The sequence below is a fragment of the Cupressus sempervirens genome, chromosome 4 (assembly GCF_028749045.1).
Source record: "Cupressus sempervirens isolate cs-2001-9-10 chromosome 4, ASM2874904v1, whole genome shotgun sequence".
Taxonomy (NCBI): domain Eukaryota; kingdom Viridiplantae; phylum Streptophyta; class Pinopsida; order Cupressales; family Cupressaceae; genus Cupressus; species Cupressus sempervirens.
The window spans coordinates 809,057,943-809,075,017 of record NC_143121.1 but is presented as its reverse complement, the minus strand read 5'-3'; the positions used below and the strand labels follow the sequence as shown (position 1 = coordinate 809,075,017).

Below are 17,075 nucleotides of genomic sequence, written 5' to 3'. Positions count from 1 at the left end.
ATCAAGACAAATCTCCTCAGCTGCTTCCTGAATACCTGGTTCATACAACTTTGAAATGTAGCAGGTGCATTGGTTAGACCAAATGGCATAACCATGAACTCAAAGTGGCCATAGTGACATCGGAAGGCTGTTTTCTCAATGTCCTTTGCTCTCATCCTGATCTGATGGTATCCGGATCGCAAATCAATTTTGGTGAAGAAGCATGCCCCATGCAACTCATCAATCAGCTCATCAATCCTAGGAATGGGATTCTTGTTTTTAATTGTTTTCTTATTCAGTGCCCTGTAATCGATGCACATGCGCATCGTCCCATCCTTCTTCTTTACCAATACTACTGCTGAAGCAAAAGGGCTCTTACTGGGCCTGATATGCCCCATCTCCAACAAATCCTTAATCGCCTTCTCTATCTCATCCTTGTGTTTCTTAGGATGACGATAGGGAGTAATCATAACTGGTTTGGCTCCCTCCTCGAGCTCAATAACATGTTCCATCCCTCTGTCAGGAGGAACCCCATGAGGAATATCGCTAAATACTTTAGCGTGTCTATCGAGTATCTTCTGGACATCTAGTGGATGACTCTTTTCTTGTGGCTCTGGTGAAGTTGGCATAATGTGGCACTCTGCCGCCCACTCTATGTCATCATGATGAAAAAGTCTCTGCATTCTCCTCAAGGACACTATTCTGCAACCTCCATCTGAAAGCCCTCTAAGTACCACAGTTCTCCCCTCATGCTGGAATCTCATCTCCAATTTCGCTAGATTGAGTGTGAACTCAACTAGTGAAGCCATCCATGTCATGCCGAGGATGACATCATAATCTCCCATGTCCACAACATAGAACTCATCCTCCAACTCGTAGCCATCTCCAAACCTGATGCGAAGATTAGATATCTTCCGAGTGCATAATAACTTATCACCGTTAGCCACCATGACTCTAAACCCATCATGCTCCTTTGTCTGTAACCCTCTCCTGGCTACCAACTGTGCATCTACGAAGTTATGTGTAGCCCCAGTGTCAATAAGAGATATCACTTTCTGCCCCTGGATAGTACCCCTGACCTTAAATGTGATTGCCTTTTGGGCCCCTGTCAAGCGTGCCAACGATCTATCATCCTTAGGAATGTTGCTCTCCTCTATAGTGTTACCCTCATCTGAATCGGAGTGCTGATCCTCCCCTTCTGACTCTGACTCTTCTGCTGAAAAATACTCCATTTGATTTGCCTTAGCCTTGAGAGAGCATTTATGAGATAATTCCCAAGGCTCTCTACAATGGAAGCACAGCTTCTTCTTTCGAAGTTCATTCAAGGTTTCATTGTCTAGTCCTTTTGATCCTTCTTTGGGTTTGCTATACTCTTTCTGAAATGATTTTTTGTCTTTGTCCTTGCGGTAGGAAGAATCTGTTGAATGGTTTTTTCCTTTGTATACCGAAGGGGCTAAATCTCGTGCCTTTTTAGTTGCTTCAGCTAACGTGAGTGGATCATGTCCCTTCACCCAACCTCGTAATGGATCAGCAAGACCATCACAAAATAACACCACCAATCTCCTAGGAGAGATATCAGTAACAAGTACAGACAAGCGCTGAAACTCGGCAATGTAAGCATCCACAGAACCTGACTGTTTTAACTGTGCTAGCTCCTTGAAATGTAACTCGGGATCCTTAGTGTCAAATCTCCCAATCAATGTTTCAGTGAATTCCTCATAGGATGTAATCTGATTATGCCCCAAAGTCACCATGCCATGATGCCACCATTCATGTGCAATGCCATCCAAGTGCATAGCCGCATACTTGATAGCCTCCTCCTCAGGCATAGGATTTAGCTGCAAGTATGTATCTACCTTCTGCACCCAAGCTCGTGCAGTCATCTTCCCTGAAGCATCATAATAAGGTAAAGAAAGTTTTCCAACTTTCTTCCTCAGCTCAAAGTTTTGATTCCTCCCTCCTGCTTTAGGCATGTGTCTCATCCTCAAGTCCATATAATCTCTAAGAGAAATATCCGCTTGAAACTCTGGTCCACTAGCCTCCCAGTCCCTCCTAAACTGATCCTGTAACTCGGTAATCTGCGGTTCGTTTACTGGTTGAACCGGATCTCTGGGTGGGAAAGTGGGTAGAAGAGGTCTTGAGCTCGCAGTCCGTGCTGGGCGTGCAACGTGTCTAAAGTTATCAGCCTCATTCCCATTGTTGCCGTGTCCATTATTACCATTAATGTTATTCTCAGGACCATTGTTGTTGCCTTGGCCTTCATGGTTATTGTTTCCCCCGTTTTTATTGTTTCCCTCGTTGTTATTGTTTCTGTTGTTGGCATCACCTGGATTAATATTGACACCCATCTGTCTAGCCATGAGCTGCAACATCATGTCCATTCGCCTATTCTGCTCCTGCTGCATACGTTGCCCTTGCTCTAATGTATCTAGTAACTGTCGGAACAGTACCTCCCCTTGATCTGGACCAGCATTTCTGCCTCCGCCTAATCCTGTATTCCTGTCATCTCGATCACCCATATTATTGTCCTGATCACAAAATATCTCCTCTGTGTTTGTATGGTTGGATTCAATGTCCCCCTGCACGGATGTACTAGACTGTTTGCTTTGCAAGTCTGAAATCCTATTTTGTCTTGCTCTGGTATCACAGAAATTATAAGACCCCTGTCGCATGCTCAAACATAAATGCTTAGCCTATGTTTTTTACTTACTTTTTCCCTCTATCCGGCTGTTCCAAATTCCCTATAAGACCTCCACAGGATGGCAGGACTTATAGCTCTGATACCACTGTAATGGGCACCCCTGGATGTCCCAAAAAACTAAACCAAATTGCTGAAAGGAATTATGTCAAACAGTTTGCATTCAACTTCTTAAAACCCCTTATAACTCCGGAAATCAAACGTTTATTTGTTTGTTGTGTTTCATGCATGGAATTGGTATCATACAACATAAACAAGAAAGGAACTACAATAATATGCAAAGTGGAAATGAACTGTTGCTAATAAAATGTTATTTTTAGAATTCATAAAACCAAATACATGGCAGATTTATCAACTCACTAATTACTTCAGCAATATTGTCATAATACTCCAGCCCATGCTTATGAACTTGCTGCTACAATACTTTGTCCTTCAATCAGTCCACTACCTTCGTAATACCATTCCCTCAAAGCGGCATAAGTGTCGGACAAGTAGTGAAGAAGATATGAGCAAAATACCAAATCTGCCTGTAGCCGGAAATGCAACTAAACTGCCTGATAATGAAGCCAAAAACAAAGAATTCCAAAGGCCAAACCCCAAGGGAATGACGTCTAGAATGTTACAAGAGAGGATAGACGTCCTCAAATGCCAAGAACTGAGCTGCAACTCACATACCAATTTCTTCTCATATTCAACCTGCCTAATGAAGCCACAGATGCTTCCTTTTATTCTATTCCCACGGGTCCGCTCAACTCATATGGGCAATGTGGGATAAAAGATGTGTAATATAAAACATATATTAAAATACCCCTTATGTCTCCCTTGGGTACACATCACCATAAAATAAATATTAAAGTAACACTTTAATATTTTACAATTAAATTAGACGTTACTTTAATAAAACTTCAGGCATTAAAATGTATTAGCAATCGAACTCCGAATAATGCGAGTGATAGCTCATCGGAAAGCTCTCACCAAGGAGTATCGAATCCAATCACCAAAATTGACCTGCACTGTGTCCTGTCGACTTACTAAAAATAGTAAGTATGCCTGAAACTGAGTAAATCAACTTCGTTTTGGCCCAAACTGGAAATGACTAGGCCAAAACACTCCAAGATCCCATTAAACCCTTCGTTAGCCCTCGGGACCATGTAGAACAAGGCTAACGCACACACACTTGGTCAACTGCTAAAATGGGGACATTACAACTCAATCATATTGAAGTCTCCTCCAAAAAACCAAGGAATATCAGGGCGAGTGGACAGCCAATTCTAGAGGGAGATTCTATCCATAGTATCATTAGGAGCATAAATAGTACAAAAACCAATTTGATTATTACTAATATTCATAGTAAACCAGACAACCCTTTGACAGGGGGAAACACCATTATTAGTTATGAGCTTCCCCCACTTGGGATTAACAAGGACAACAATTCCACCTTTACCCCTGATATGGTTAGAGGAAAACTTAATGGCATCCCTCCAAATAAAATTAAGGTTGATATCGAGCATGAAACCAGTAGCTTTAATTTCTTGCATCATAAACAAATAAACAGAGTTAAAAGAATCTAAGACATGCTTAACAACATATTTTCTATACGGAGACTCAAGCCCCCTAACATTCCAAGATAGGCAATTCATTGAGACACATTAGAAGGGGTATAAGATGCATCATCAATAGTCATGAAGGGACAACTAGGAGCATCCCCGGGATTCTTATTAGCAGAGTTGTTTCTAGACCTTGGTGGCCTTCCACGCCTACTAGCGGAAATGGTATCTAATTTAGGAGACTCATCAAGGACTAAAGGCTCCTTATCCATATTGAGATCAAAGAGAACATAATCAGAAGCAGGAATGACTTCAAAAATATAGCCATCCTCAATTTCCTTAAACACCTTTGGTGGAGCCTTTGATGGATTCAAGGCGGGCTTGACTACTTCAATTGAAGAAGCAGGATGCTCAAACGGGACAACACTAAGCGGAGGATTTAAGATGGGAGGAGAATAAGAATTAACAAAATTGGAATTAGGGTTAAACAAAGTAATCCCTCTCCGCTTTTTCTTGTTTCTAACAGGAGTAAATCCATCATCTAATTCAAGCCCCGACATAGCCTCAGGAGGGGGAGATAAATTCAAGTTAAGAGTAGAAACAACCTGGTTAAAAATTGAGGAAATAGGAGTCTTCATAGCAGCCTTCATAGCAGGTTGACCATTAGATTTAGAAGAAACAGGAGGGTTAACTGGCAAAGTGGACTTGGGAGGGTGATTATTGCTATTGGAAGACTTAACAGAAGGCTTATTAAGGATGGGACAATCCTTATGATGATGACCCTCCTTCCTGCATAAAAAACAAGCATTCAATCCCCCTAAAATTTCAATAAGGCAAACAAAGTCTTCATTAAGCACATTAATATTAATTTCAAAGGGAATTTCTTTGCCAGGCAAGAGTGATATAAGAACCCTAGCATCCATATGTGGGACTAATCTAACAGTTTCATCCATCCTGATAATTTTGCCCAAATTTTCCAACAGTTGTGCCAAAAAATGCCAAAAAAATGGCAGTAAGTTTTTTACAAGAATCCACCTAGGTGCCGAGAGGGCCAAAACTTCCTCATGAACGGCCTCAGGGGTCCAAGCCAATGCTCAGAAGGACGTCGTCCCAACCGTCCAATATTGTCTTTTCAGAACCTCTTGTTGGGCTTCATGATTAGCAAAAAAGATAACAAAAAGCCCCTTTTGAATTTGTCTACAAAATGATATATAAAATCCAAGTTTGGTATTCCAGAAATTATGAAACCAATCATCCATAAACTTGCGTGGAGGACATTTTTCAACTTCAACGACAGCAAAAAAAATAGCAGTGTCTTTAAGCCTACATTTTTCTTTAGTAATTTCGGCAACCATCTCAGAATTAGGAATTAAATAAAAATGAGGAGAGCACTTACCGTCCCTGATGACCTCAGAGTTGTTAGGGTTAGCTACAACAAACTTCGCTTGTTCATGGATACCACCTGCTAAATTGGAAATCGTCTCTGAGAAGGATTTAGGCTTGAAGGAATTGCTAACAGATGGCAAAGGAATACCATTAATGTTGGCAAAAGCATTAGCTGAAGGAGGAGATACAGGAAGCTGCATGGAAGTAAAAGCATCTCCTGGAGGGTTGGAAGAAAAGCAGTCACCATTGACAGTCGAATGTGCGGGGACATCCAGATGTCCACCGCCGTCGACCCCAAACTTTTCCTTCGCCACCTTGCCAGCAGTGAGTAAGACCAGAGTGAAAAAAGAGTAGATCTAACTTGCAGATCGAACATATTTTCTTGAGGCTCGCGGATCAGATGCACTCGAATGTAGAGAACACAGATCAGAGCCGCCACGGATCTCAAACCTCAAAAATACAAGCAAATTATAGATCGCAGATTACCACTTCACCAATCAAACCCTATAGATATGCCTTAAATACAGTTCGAATAAAAGCTCCTTCCTGTACACGCTGAAAAACATAGATCAAAAAATCACAAAACCAAAGGTTGCAGATCTCAGTGCAGATCGCAGTAGAGCAGATCACAGAGAATTTTTCATGACCAAAACAGATTCGCAGAGCAGATTCTCAAAGCAGATCACCGAATAAAATTTTTAATTTTATCGCCATACCCATACAATTTTAATTTTAATTTTAAAATGTTTGATTTTGATTCTTAAAATATTATTGGAAGTATGGAATCAGTTTTAAATATTATCTTTTACTAAACATCAATATATTCATTATAATTTTTGTTTGCATTAAATAATATCTTAGTTCTAATAGCTCAAAAAAGTCAAATCCACCAACATTCAATGCATTGAAGGGGGAGAATAATTAAAAAGGAAGAAGAGGGAAAAGAACAAAAAGGAGAAGAAAGAAGAAGAAGTCAAACCCACTAACATTCAATGCATTGAAAGGGGAGAATAATGAAAAGGGAAGAGGAGGTGTTGCCCTGGTATTTATCATACCCAAATTTCAAAAGTTTCAATCAAAATGTGTAAGAGGACAATAAAATTCAATCTTTAAAATGTTCGAAGACTTATCCAATTCTGGGTAAGCTCATGATTTCAAATCCTCCATCTAATCACTAGCTCTGCCCTGCACTTTGAATTTCCAAATTCTACCATTCGAGTCTCAAATTATGGCAAGTTAATGAAGAGCACCAAAATATGTGTTTTTCACCAAATCATTAACCATTAACCTATAAAGGTTAAGGTTCGAGGTCCAAAACATGTATTCCAAACCATTAACCTTAACTTCTTAACCTTTAAAAAGGTTAAGGTTTGGGGTCCAAAACACGTGTTTCACTTTGGAATCTTAACCTGTCCATCAAAAAGAGGTTAAGATAAATTTTTAAAACATTTATTCCGAACCATTAACCTTAACCTTTCATCCAAAAAGGTTAAGATTCGGGGTTTAAAACACGTATTTTAGAGGTGGTTATTAGCCTCTTTGTTTAGATGATAAATGTCAAAAACTAGAAGGAAGATCATCTCATAGGCAAATTTAAGAGGGAAAATTACATGGCAAACATGAGAACATCAACTACAAACTGGTTGTCATAATACCCTGTGAGTAAATCACTTCTTAGAAGCACAATGATTTGGTTGTAGAATCATTCAAATCCTTCATGCCAAAGTCATGAACATGCAAAGTGAAATACAAATGAGAGCAGCTGATGTCTGATTAGAAATGTTTGAGATGTTGGGAAGAGTATTGAACCAAATCACAATGAGGATGATTGTGAAAATAGTTACTAACATCTCTAACCTATTTGTATAAGAGCGGGATTGGAAATCAAAGGCAGATGTGATCTCTTTATGCAATAGTAATCTTGTGAAATACCACATGCGAATATATCCACCTGTGATTTCCTTTTTTGCCTGCATAGCAACGGAGGGAGTCATTATGTTGTGATAACGATTATCTCAAACCAAGTATGTGATTTGTTTGACATGAAAGGAGCCTCAGGCATGAAGATTGTATTGCAGAATACTTCTATTCTCAGCATGTGATAACTCTGAATCAAATTCCTTAAAGGAAAAATCTGATGCCATCCAAACAAGCACTTCATGATTCGCAACGTATTTACATTGGTGGTGACCATGGACAAAGCAAGCAAACTATTTGACAAAGTTCCCCAGCCTTTGAGTGTGTGAGTGGTAAGGTACGAGAGCCATGTGATTCGAATTTTTCATCCCCCATCGGGCCATCACAAAGCACATGAATAGTTTGGAGGAAGATCTCTACTCTCAACTCACGACTTTCCAAATTAACTTGGCAATTAGAAAGGTCCCAAGACAAGCACATCAATTATTTGACATAATTCCTTTATGAATGCAACTCCTTTGCAACCACACCATGCTTTTCAACAGCGCCAAAACATGAAGAAAGCCTGAGCACATATGGATGGATAGGAAATGATCGGATATATGGAGCAAATGTTGAACATCATTCCCTCGCTCTCTGAGGCTAAGAAAAGTGCAGAAGTAGGGGTCAAGCATAGCTTTAGTACTGGGTGCTCTTCATGACTGGATAAAGCCTTCAGTTCCAATGGAATTACTAAGTTTTGAACAGAATATTGTCTTCTCGGGTTCTCTGATGGCCAATGGAAAGTTAAATGTGTGAGAGAAATAAAAAATTAAATTAAAACCTCAACCCTAAAAAATTTCTTGGCTCATGAAGGTGTCGAGTGAAATTTTGCTCAGCACCAATAGAAGTCGAGTGATAGGAGAAGGTGCCGAGTGAGCTCGGTACATGAAGGAGCCGAGTGAACTCGGCACTTGAAGGACAACTTGGCAACAATAGATGCTGAGTTCGCTTGACAATGTGGATGCCAAGTGAGCTCGGCTTAAACTACAAAAATTTCAACTCAGACAAAGACCAAGCCAAGTGGCTAGTCTTATAACGTGAATGTTACCACCATTAAAACTAGAGAGCCAAGCTTGGAGCTTTCAACAAAGAACTTCTTAAATGCAATAAATAGAGGAAGAGCAATGGATTCAAGTATGTCTGCTTGCTTTCTATTCAACTTTGATTAACAACATTACAAAATTTGGGAGCATTTGGCTACAACCAGAAAACCCTAAAATAACCCTAAAACTTCAAACTTTAAACTTTAAGCTTGCAGCTGTAATGGTTGCATACATGAATGCTTGGAGCAATCACTTCTACCATGGAAGACTCGATTCTTGGACAATGCAATTGAAGAGATGTTGTCACAATAAATTGTGGTTCCATCCTCTTCCCTTTCATTCAAATCTGTCAAGATCCTTCTTAACCAAATAGCTTGACATGCTGCTATATTTTCTGCTATGTATTCAGCTTTTGCTGTAGATTGAGCAACAATAGGTTGCTTCTTGGATGCCCATGAAATTGCACCCAATCCCATATGAAATACATATCCAGAAGTGCTCTTCATATCATCTATACTTCCAGCCCAATCACTATCTGTATAACCTACCAACTTGAATTCATTTTCTACAGTATACAAAATTCCAAATCCCTTGGTACCTTTTACATACCTTAGGATCCTCTTTCCCACTTGACAATAGGAATCCTTTGGTGTTTCCATAAATCTGAAAATCAAATTTACTGCATGCATCAAGTCTGGTCGAGTTGTAGTCAAATACATTAAACTTCCAACCATACTCTTGTATAGTGTTGGATTCACACTTTTGTTGCAATCTTCCTTGCTCAACTTCAGGCCTACTACTGTTTGTGTGGGGGCTGGCTTACTATTCTGCATTTTGAATCTCTCCAAGATCTGCCCCGCATATTTTTCTTGAGAGATGAAGATGTCATCATGCATTTGTTTTACTTCTATGCCTAGAAAATACTTCAAGAGACCAAGCTCTGTCATCTCAAATTCATTTTTCATGGCCTCTTTGAACTCACCAATTAGAGCCTTGTCATTACTAGTAAAAATCAAATCATCTACATATAGAACAAAAATTAACACATTTTCATTTGTTGCCTTGATGTAGAGAGTAGGCTCACCATTGCTTTTGCTAAAGCCATTGCTCATCAAATATGAGTCAATCTTATTGTACCATGCCCTTGGAGCTTGCTTGAGCCCATAAAGAGCTCTCTTCAATCTATATACTTTGTGTTCTTCACTTGCAACTTCATAACCAATGTGGCTGCTCCACATAGACTTCTTCTTTCAATACACCATTCAAAAAAGCGGACTTCACATCCATTTGAAATACCTTCCATTTGTGTTGAGCTGCAATTGCTATGACAGCATGCACGGTTTCCATTCTTGCAACCGAGGCATATGTCTCATCATAATCTTTACCATACTATTGTTTGTAGCCCTTGACTACCAGCCTTTCCTTATGCCTATCAATCTTGCCTTCAGCATTGCATTTGGTCTTGTAGACCCATTTCACTCCAATCACTTGCTTTTTGGGAGGCAATTCAGTTAGCTCCCATGTCTCATTCCTTTCTATAGCATCTATCTCTTCATCCATGGCCTTACACCATTTCTTTTCCTTAATGGCTTCTTCAAAATATATTGGATCACTATGAGAAAATAATGCAAAATTAACACTCTCATCATAATCTTCGTACCTTTCATCTTCGTATATCTCCCTAAGACTCTTGGTCTTTCTTGGTAATAGAGAGGAGAGTGTGGGATCAGTATCTTCACTGTTGTTGTTTTTTCGACCACCTCGGTCTTCACTGTTACTTAGCACTGACACTCGGTCATGCCTAGAGGAACACGGCAATGACTGAGGCTGCTTGCCTTTTCTTTTATCTACTACATCTTGCTATTCATCAGCATCCTCTTCACTCATAATTGGCACTTTACTTGAGATGCTCGATGATTCATCATTCAGTCCATACCATGATTGATTTTCAAGAAATTACACATCTCTTGAGAGAATCATCTTGTTGTTCAATGGGTCATACAATCTTTATGCCTTTGATTCTGAGTTGTACCCTGTGAAGATGCACTTCACACCTTTGCCATCCAATTTTTGTCTTTTCTCTTTAGGCACATGTGCATATGCAACACATCCAAACACCCTTAGGTGTTCCACTGTCCATCTTCCTCATGACCATGCTTCCATTGGAATTCTATCACGGGCTGCCTTTGTAGGACACCTATTAATTAGGTAAACTGTTGTTGCCACAGTCTCTCCCCAAAATTCAATTGGGAGACCTTTCTCTTTTATCATGCTCCTTGCCACTTCAACAATGGTCCTGTTCTTTCTTTCAGCCACTCCATTATGCTGTGGTGTATAGCTAGTTGTGAGCTCTTTCTTTATACCATGTTTCCTGCAAAAATTTACAAAAGAATTGGAGGTATACTCCCCTCCTCTATTTGATCTTAGGACCTTGATATAGTGTCCACATTCTCTTTTAGCCTGGGCTTTGAACTCAAGAAACTTATCAAATGCTTCAGATTTAGATTTCAAAAAATAAACCCATGTCCTACAACTGAAATCATCAATAAATGTCATGAAATAAGTACTCCCCCCAATGGAAGTAACTTGCATAGGACCAACTAGGTCAGCATGCACTAACTCTAATGGATATTTAGCCCTCCTAGAATTTTCATAATTAAAGGGAAACCTATGTTGCTTACCCAAAATACAAGCCTCACACTTGTCACATGAATTTCCTATTCGTGGCAAACTTTCTACTATTCTTTTATTTGACGACAAATTTAAACCAACACGGCCAAAATGACCATACCTGAGGTGTCATAGCCGTGAAGGGTCTTCAATCACACTCCTTAGAGTTGATTGTGTGGGAGGTGTAGCACTAACTTGAGATGAGAAACATGTCTCTATCCTCAAGGGAAACATTATGTTCTTTGTCATTTGAACTGCTGCAAATAAGTTCTTGCTCCCATCCTTTTCATGAATGACACACCTATCATTCTCCATCAGTACTTTGTATCCATTTTGAATAAGCTGACCAATGCTCATCAAATTGTGCTTCATATTAGGGGAAAAATACACATTTTGCATTTCCTTCTCACTTTTCTTGGTGCAAACCATAATAGATCCTTTGCCCACTACTAGTAGGGTTCCACTGTTACCCATTTTAATCTCAGATTTGAAACTCTTGTCAATAAATGAAAACAAAGTTTCATTACCACTCATGTGGTTGCTACATCCACTATCGAGGTACCAAACTTCAGGGCTTCCTTCTTCACCAACATTACATATGATGAAGGTAGTGGCATTGTTTCCACTTCCCATGCTCACATCAACCACATTTGTTTGTCTTGACTGATCATTTTGCTTCTTCCAGCATTCACTTAGATAATACCCATATTTATGACAATAGTAGCATTCTACATTACTCCTGTTTGATTTGTAGTTTTTCTTACCTCCTCTTGAAGTGTTTTGAGAAGTGCTTGTTCCCTCTGTTCTTCCTGAATTTTTTACTGCAATATTTTTTTGTCCTCCATTACCTTGGCCTCTGCCTCTAGAGTTTCTGCCTAAGCCATTTCTTCCTCTCCCCCTTCCTCTTGGATTTGACTGAGCCTTGAATGCTTTCTCTTGGGAAGAATAAGATGCAGATCTGTTGATCCTATGCTCATGGGTTTGAAGAATACCCATCAACTCATCCATTATCAAAATAGTGAGGTCTTTTGTCTCTTTTATGGTCATGACCAAATTGTCATATTTATGAGGTAAACTCCTCAATATCTTTTCCATTTCCTCTGCTCTTGATAGTCTTCTCCATTTGACTTCAATTGGTTAATCACATTGGAGGTCCTTGAACTGAAATCTGCAACTGATTCACTTTGCTTCATTTGAAGGTTCTCAAACTCCCTCCTTATATTTTGTAACTTTACTGTACGGACTCTATCAGTCCCCTTGAAGTTTGCCTCAAAGATATCCCATGCTTCCTTTGCATAATTTTCTACTGCAATTTTGGAAAAAATTGTCTCTGTCATTGTTGCCTCAATCAAACTTAAGGCCTTAGCATCCTTTCTCCTTGACTCTTTCAACTGAGTCTTCTGTGCATTTGTGAGAGCAGCATACTAAGTTGGGTTTGTCACATCATTGAACTCATTAATCACAAACTCTCATAAATCATTTGCAACCATTATGATCTTCATTTTCTTTGCCCATGTATCATAATTTTGTTCATTGAAGGGTGGTAGCTGCTGCCATATCTTTCCTACATCTCCTACCATGTTGAATATTCTAGAAAAATTTCCCTAACTCACTATGGATGTGGGGCCTCAAAGCTCTGATACCATGTAAGAGAAATAAAAAATAAATCAAAACCTCAACCCTTAAAATTTGCTTGGCTCATGAAGGTGCCGAGTGAAATTTTGGTCGACACCAATAGAAGTCAAGTGACAGGAGTTCGAGTGAGCTTGGCACATGAAGGAGCCGAGTGAACTAGGCAGTGAAGGACAACTCAGCACCAATGGATGTCAAGTTGGTTTGACAATGTGGATGTTGAGTGAGCTCAGCTTAAACTGCAAAAATTTCAACTCAGACAAAGACCAAGCTGAGTGGCCAATCTTATAACATGAATGTTACCACCATTATAACTAGAGAGCCAAAGCTTGGAGCTTTCAACAAAGAACTTCTCAAATGCAATAAATAGAGGAAGAGCAATGGATTCAAGTATGCCTACTTGCTTTCTATTCAACTTTTATTAACAACATTACATAATCTGGGAGCAATTGGCTACAACCAGAAAACCCTAAAATAACCTTAAAACTTCAAACATTAAACTTTAAACTTGTAGCTCTAATGGCTGCATACATGAATGCTTGGAGCAATCACTACTTCAATAGGATGAATTCAACAATAAAAAACTTATAGAATAACAAGAATAAACATGTGCAACTATAGAAACGACAACAATTCCTTCTGTCTTCTAAACTTGACTTGATATGTTAATCAACTTCTTTCACAGCTCTGCTCTGTGACTCTTCTGCTCTTCCACTAACTGATCAAATGAATGTGAGACATTCCTTTTTTTGTCTTTTTCCACAAAAAAAATTCCCCCTCTTTTCCAATTTTGAAAACTCACCTACCCGTATTTAATTTTCTATCTATTGTGCATGTCGTTAGAGGTGGTAGGTGAGTGTTTGGCTCCAGGGGCAAACAACTATATGCCTTTAATATTTCAACAAAATGAAACAAAATAAAATTTGGTCGGCCTCTATGTGATAAGTTGTTGCAATTGAAAAGAGATTATTTTGAGAAGGACCTCCTCTTAGCATTCCTCACGAGTAATGAGGATATGGATAAACTAAAAAGTAACAACACAATGACATTCCAATGAGCAGACTCGAAGACATCAAGCATTTTGTTGATTGATTCACATCCAGTGGGATGTGTAGAAGCCAAGATCGAGCACTTGGCAAGCTTGTTAGATAATCTTGTAGTCTGTGTTATAGTCATCACTGGAATGGGCAGAGTAGGAAAGACTTCTCTTCTCCAACATTTTTCAATTTCACCAAAGCTCTTATACAGAAACGACAATAATACACAAGGAGGTCATAACCATGGAAACAAAGGCAGCAACTCGTAGGTTGGTTGCAATGCTACAGATACTCCAAATTATTCAGGAGTTGTTGCAAGAAAATAAACACACTTCTAAGAGGGGTATCTATTACACAGATCCTACAATTTTTATTGATCAGACAACGATAGATCGTGGAATTAATGATGTATGCATTTATTTTCAGTGGAGCTACCATGATTTAAATATGATTGGTGATGGGTTGGTTGTGATTCATAGAATTTGGGAGAAATTTTGATTGCACAAGAAATATATGCACTGCTTATCTCATTCCCATGCATGTCAAACAAGTTCAAAATATTATGAGTCTTGCCAAATACATTTTAGTTGTAGAGAAAGAAACAATATTTCAAAGTTTGGAAAATGATGGTTTTTGTAAACAAAATCAGTGTATTGTTATCTCGGGAAGAGGCTATCCAAATGTGTCAACAAGGAGGTTTTTGTGGCTTCTAATCAATGAGTTAAATGTCCCAGCTTTTGGCTTGATGGATTTCAATCCATATGGTTTTGATATCTTGACAACATATTGATTTGGTTCAATGCAAATGGCTTATGATGCTTAAGCATTATCAACACTAGAAATTCATTGGCTTGGAGATTTCCCATCAGATTATGACACCTACCAGATTCCAAATAGATGCCTACTACCATTCACAATGGCAGATAAGAAGAAAGTCGAAACCATGGTTCGAAGATGCTATTTAAAACAACATGCACCAAAATGGAGATCACAACTAGTCATAATGTGCGCCAAAGGTGTCAAGTTTGAGATGGAGGCAATGTCAGCCTCATCATTTTCTTTACTATCAAAGGAATATATTCCAACAAAGATTAAAAATGGAATGACATTGCTTAAGGCACGAGATGAATTCCCATCTTTGATTTTATGGAAGTTGCAGCAATTATGGCCATTGCCTTGGCAAATAGAGGAGGGAAGTCTCCTGATTGCCAAGATTTCATGGTATCATAATATTTCTCATCATCAACTCCACTATAAGTTTAATTGAAGAGAATAATGTTGGTAATGCAGCTACATCACTAGTGGTCGGTTGGCTCTAAAAGCAAAGGTTTTAAGAGATGGTTGTTGGAGTGAAGAAGATGTTGCCTGTCTGGTTCCTAGAGACATAGTTAGCATTAAACTTGGAGATATTGTTCCTATAGATGCTCAACTGCTTGAAGGAGACCCTTTAAAGATTGACCTGTCTGCACTAACTAGAGAATCATTACCCGTGACTAAGAATCCCAGTGATGGGCTTTACTCTGGATCAACTTGCAAGAAAGGCAAAATTAAAGTTGTGGTTATAGCTACTGTGGGCATGATAATTTAAATTATAGTTCAATATCCAATACAGCGTCAACCATATAGACCTAGAATCGATAATCTATTAGTACTTCTAATTGGTGGGATTCCAATTGCAATGTCCATTGTTCTTTTCGTAACTATGGCCATTTGTTCACATCACCTTTCTCAGCAAGGTGCTATTACAAAAAGGATGACTGCTATTGAGGAAATGGTTGGGATGGATGTGCTTTGCAGTGATAAAATTGGAACATTAACACTCAACAAGCTTACTATGGACAAGAACTTGATTGAGGTATTTGCAAAAGGTGATCAATAAAAATTGATTATTCAATCTTTCTCTCGAAAGATGTGAGGTCTAAATTTCATATCATACTTGGTTAATTTTGTTGAGATTAATTAACCTCTCCAAAATCATGTATTTTAGAAGTAGTTATTAACCACAGAGAAGTAGTTGTTAACCACAGAGGAGTAGTTCTTAACCTTGATGCCTATAAAGGGAATCATATTGGCTTTGTAAAGGGGACTTTTTGGACTTTAGAAAAAGGGAACACTATGCTAAATGTTGATCAGAAGATAATATTTGGAAAGTGTGTACAAATTTTTGTCTTTGTAATCAAAAATTCCTCTCAAGTTATTAGTGCAAGAAAATAAAGGAATGCACAATTTGAGTTCTCTTCTTCCAAATCTAAATTGTTAGAAATGTTGATTCTCTTTGCAGTGAGCATTCTCACGGTGTTGTGTAGATTTTTATGAATCTTTGGATTAGCATTGTGCAAGTAATAGTTCTCAAGTGTATATCTTGATTGTTGTTATTAGTGGTTTCAAGTTAGTCTAAGAAAGCTTTGGAGTCATATTGTGCATTCATCATCAATGACTTTCTATTTATCTTTTAAAGTTTGATTTCATCTTTATTTGAAAAACTTCAAAATTATATCATACGAGGGAGCTACCCCTCTAAATGTAGAGGAAGGTCGCATATCAAGGGCCTATCCAACTATTGTGAACAATTTTCCATATACACTCCATTGGGCCATTTTCATGTGACAAATATGTTTACCAATAGGATGGAAAAGAGAAAAAAGGAGAAGAAGAAAGAAAAGGAAGAAGGGAAGGAGAAGAGAATTTATAGAATAAGAATCATAAGGGGAAGGAGGTGGAGATGGAGATGGAGAAGAAGAGGTATACGAAATGGAGAAGATCAAAGAAGAGAACACAAAGTAAAAGAAGAAGAGAAATCAAAAAGGACGAGGGAAAAAAAAGAATAAGAATGAGGAGTAAATGAAGAAGTGGAATCTAAGAAAATTTTATAAAGAGGGAGGCAAAGAAGAAGGAAGAAAAATTTTAAAAGGGGAAGGTAGAGAAAAGGAAGGAAGAGAAGGGGAAGAAGTAAAAGAAGCAATAGAAAAAGAAGGAGAATGAGCTCGCAACAAGGAAGTGGAAGGAGGAGGAGGAGGTGAAGGAGAAAAGGAAAAAGATGAGTAAAAGAATATGTTTAGTTTTCTTTAATTCCATGCCTGATATATTAAGAAATGTCTTTCTATCAGCATAACTATTACACCTC

General features: G+C 38.6%; 1 pseudogene; it reads left to right on the top strand.

Moving 5' to 3' along the window:
• The first annotated feature begins 5,628 nt into the window (after nucleotides 1-5,628).
• Nucleotides 5,629-15,539, top strand: LOC149563855 (meiotic recombination protein SPO11-1 pseudogene; annotated as a pseudogene).
• The last annotated feature ends 1,536 nt before the right edge of the window (nucleotides 15,540-17,075 follow it).